The sequence below is a fragment of the Carlito syrichta genome, unplaced genomic scaffold (assembly GCF_000164805.1).
Source record: "Carlito syrichta isolate Samal-C Ts95f unplaced genomic scaffold, Tarsius_syrichta-2.0.1 Scaffold304637, whole genome shotgun sequence".
In the NCBI taxonomy this organism is placed as follows: Eukaryota; Metazoa; Chordata; class Mammalia; order Primates; family Tarsiidae; genus Carlito; species Carlito syrichta.
Window position 1 is genome coordinate 18106 of NW_007248733.1, and position 4627 is coordinate 22732.

The 4627-nt window shown below is 36.1% G+C and overlaps 1 protein-coding gene across 1 annotated transcript in view; it reads right to left on the reverse strand.

Moving 5' to 3' along the window:
- Positions 1-4627, reverse strand: part of LOC103262870 (ral GTPase-activating protein subunit alpha-1-like) — a gene marked incomplete at its 3' end in the record, with an annotated part of 89297 nt that overhangs the window by 17608 nt on the left and 67062 nt on the right.

Sequence of the window (4627 nt, forward strand, 5' to 3'; positions counted from 1 at the left end):
CTCACCTCAGCCTCCCAAAGGCACGGGATTACAGGCTGAGCCACCGAGCCCGGCCCTATTCTTACATGTTTAAACTCAGTCACCTTCAAAGTACACTCCAATGGATGTAATACACCTATCTTAGATGCTTTTCCACTGCTCAAAACAGTTTTTGAACTGGTCAATTTTGATGCCTTTTAGTGCTTCTGCTGTTTTTTGTTTCACCTCTTCCACACTGGCAAAACATTTCCCTTTGAGGACTTTTTTCAACCAGGGAAACAAACAAACAAAAAAAGTTGCTCAGGGCAAGACCAGGAGAATAGAGAAGATGGGGGTACAGGAGTCATGCTTTTTTGGGTGAAAAACTGAATACTCAGCATGATGTGGGCAAGTGCGCTCATAAATCATCCATCATGAAATGGGCAAAGTCGTTGAAAGAAGCTCCAAAAAAAAAAAATTCACTGAAGCTGAACACAGCCTCTCACAACAATGCTAGCTGGTACACTGATGTTGATGGGTTCCCAGAATACTTACCTAGCAGGGGAAACCTGTACTTCAAGGGGCCTGCCCTCCAAAAAGCAATTCTGTGTTTATTTAGGGGCCCCCTTCATATAGCCACACTCATTCAGACTAGGACCATTTAGATATGTCAATTCACCTAATATGCACAGCTCTGGGATGTGGGAGGAAACTGGAGTACCTGGAGAAAATTCACACCCAAATGGAGAGAAAATGCAAATTCCCCACAGACAGAGGCCTCCGCTGGGAATCTATTTTTTCTCATTAAAATTATAACGAGGTCGGTGGTGGCTCAAGTCTGTAATCCCAGCACTTTGGTAGGCAGAGGTGAGAGAATTGCCTGAACCCAAGAGTTCAGGCCTGGGCAACTTAGTGAAACCTCACCTCTACAAAAAATAAATAGTTGAGCATGGTGGCACGCGCCTGTGGTTCCAGCTACTTGGAAAGCTGAGGTGGAAGGATCACCTGAGCCCAGCAGGTCGAGGTTGTGGTGGCCAAGAGCATGCCACCAATGCACTCCAGCCTGAGTGACAGACTGAGACTCCAACTCAAAAAAAAAAAAACCACCATAATGAAAAGATTTGTATATACATTCAAGGACTTGTATATACATTTCTACATTATAAAACGTGAGATATAAACAATTTTCTAAAGTTAACCAATTCATTGTTGAAAAACCCTCTTAAATCCAAATAATTTGCACACACACAGAAATGCTTGAGGTAGGTAGACAATGACTGCAAGTGGAAGAAAGATTTGTTGCAATTGTACTATCTCAAAATGGTATTATTCTTTGCTACCTGAAATAACTGTGCTTTTGCAAAGTTCAATACAGATACAATTTTTCAAAATGAGCCAATTTTTTGTAACTTACATCACTTGTTTTTAAATATTTTTTTAGAGATGGGGATCTCACTTATTTCCGAGGCTAAACTCAAACTCCTGGCCTTAACCAATACTCCCACCTCAGTCACCTGAGTAGCTCAGACTACAAGTACACAAAATCACTCCCAGCCATTACTGTTGTTTTTTTGAGAATTATATTACTAAAATAGTTTTTGATAATTCTAATTATAAACTAAAAATTAAACTTGCCTTCAAAAAGTAATAAAAATCACATGTAATAAGACACCTTAGTTTTTCTAAGTATATAAAGGAAAAAAAAGTTTTCACATTTCATTTTACATATAATCAAGTTATATAATTTAATAATAAGGCTAAATGTAAAAGAAATATCTCATAGTTATTCTTTGCTTCAGATATTTTCTGGGATCTTAACTTTAAAAAAAGTAAATTTTCTCATCACAAATATATTTTTCACAGCAAAAAATTATACAACCCAGACATGCAAAAACAAAACAACAAAAATACTCTTAATCTTATCAAAGTCCTATTCCTGTGCATGTTTATTTCCATTTTTTCTTTACTTTTTAGTTACAAATAGAAACAGATCTAAATTGCTTCTACTTTTTCTTTTTATAGCACTACCTATTCATTTCCACATTAAAAATTACAAGCTCTTCACCTAAAATCTGCCCCTTTCTACTCTAGAGTAATCAGTAGGTATACTTAATACAGTCATGTGGTCAAATGAACTTATTTTACCTGAATGAAATGACCAAAAAAGTCAGCTCCCAAGATAATGATGAAAAGTCAATGTGCCATATTAGAAGTATGTAATGTTGTTTGACAAACCTTTTATTTATTTGCTATTATTAATTTCTTCGCAAACTGCTTTAATGGAATATGGATATAAATGTTTTATTTGCCACTTTCCTTAATCTAATAAACTCACTCCTAAATCCTTGTTCTTATACTCTAGCAGCTTAATGGTCAACTATCACTGCCTGCTATATAATTACTTATTTTACAGTTGTAAAAACAGCTCAATCTTCCTTTAAAAGTCAAAATAAATTTTTTTAAATTAAAAACTTAAAATAATCTCAAAAAAGTTATGTTCTAAGATACCAAAATCTTAACCTATTTTTAAAAATATTATTATGGAAACTCTCTGTACTTGCTGCCCAATTTTGCTATCAACCTAAATAAAACTCTTTTTTAAAACTTTAATAAGTCAAACAAACAAACAAACAAAAAACGAATAATCTCTAGAGCTAAAATATTTATTACTAAATTGTCAGACTATATCTCAAGTGGCTTGATAAATTTACTACAGACCAGAGTGTAACCTTTATCCATGCAGATTCCAAAATATGATTTTTGCCAGCCTGGGCACATAGTAAGGCCCTTTCCATACAAAAAGAAAAAAAAAATTAGCCAGGTGTGGTAGTGTCCAACTGTAGTCCTAGCTACTCACTTGAACCCAGAAATTCGAAGCTGCAGTGAGCTATGATCACACCAATGCGTTCCAGCCTGGGTGACAGAGAAAGCAGTACACACACACACACACACACACACACACACACACACACACACACACGAATATTATTCAGCCTTTAAAAACAAGAAAGTCCTAGGGCTGGGTGCAGTGGTTCATACTTGTAATAGCAGCACACTGGAAGGCCAAGGTGGGAGGATCACCTGAGGCCAGGAGTTTGAAACCGGCCTAAGTAACTTAGCAAGATTTTGCCTCAGAGAAAGCTTTTTAAAAAATTAGCCAGGCATTAAAAATTAAAATTAAAAATTAAAAATTAGCCAGGACTACACTGGTAGTCCTAGTGACTTGGGAAGCTGAGGTGAGAGGATCATTGAAGCACTTGAGCCCAGGAGTTCGAGGCTACAGTGAGTTATGATATGCACTCTAGCCTGGCAAGACTGCAAGACTCTGTCTTAAAAAAAAAAGGAAACCATGAGGGTCAAATAAATACTGTAGTAACAGGAGCAAAAGGAGGAATACGGATATAGATGCTCCAAAGACTCAAAGAAAGACAAGAGGATGTAATAAACTTTTCATCAATATATTCGGAAACAAATGCAATAAAATAAGCAAATTCCTATAAAAAATAAGCTTATTCAAACTGACTCAAGAACTGAAAAACCTAAATAGTTCTATAAGCTTTAAAATTTCCTACAAGTATTCCAACATTATCTGTCAAATACCTTTCCCTTCTCAACTGTTAAATATTCTATCGACACAAACCTTAAATCTGGCTAGAACCACCGCCAAAGCTGGACAAACGGCTGAAGCAATTTTTTTTCCATAACTTAGGTTGACAGGGCTAATGCTGCCTCATGCTTTCTTTTACATACCTACAAATGTGGGAGATAAAGAGTTCTTGCTTTGCCCAGAGAGCTCCCAGGCATGTGAAGGCAGTGTGGCATCAACCAAAGAGCACAACAGGGGAGCCAGGATATTGATGTTTTAGTCCCAGATCTACCATTCACGTGATGCGGCAACCTGAGTGGGCCCCTCAGCTACAAAAGTCAATGACATTTACCTGTACTTTTGCTACGAAGAACAAATGGTTCGTTTTCATAAAGTTTATTTTCTACAAAATTTATACGTGTTTAAGAATGTGCACTTACATACTTCTAGCTATCTTTATAAAGAATAGCTTTTCTTTTCTCTTCTCTTTATTTTTCGTTTTCCCTAAGTAACATCTGTGTTAAGCAACTTCTAAATGTCTTAGAGGACAAAACTGAGCCTCTAAAGGAAGGATAAAAGCAATAAAATTTTCACTTCTTATATTCATAAACCACCTTTTACTGATCACAGAGTGAATGATAAAATAATTTTACTGCAATTTATTAATCATATGATAGGAAGAAAAGTTTTGATCCATAAAGTAAATAATTTTAAAATATTATTCTAATAACAGGAGTATGAGGGAGAAAAGGAAAAATTATTAAACTAAAATAATCATAAACAAAAACATATAAACAATAAATAGAAAATACTAAAGGATTAGATATAAATTTCATAAACCATGAACTTAAAAATCTTACTTGGAAGGCTGAGGTGGAAGGATCGCCTAAGCCCAGCAGGTCGAGGCTACAGTGACTGTAAGCGTGCCACCGCACTCCAGCCTGAGTAACAAAAGTGAGACTCCAACTCAAAAAAAAAAACTACAGGAAAAATAAGCTTTAAATAGCTAAAGATTAATAAGTTCTTTCAGCCGGGCTTGGTGGCTCAGCCTGTAATCCCGTGCCTTGGGAGGCTGAGGTGAGT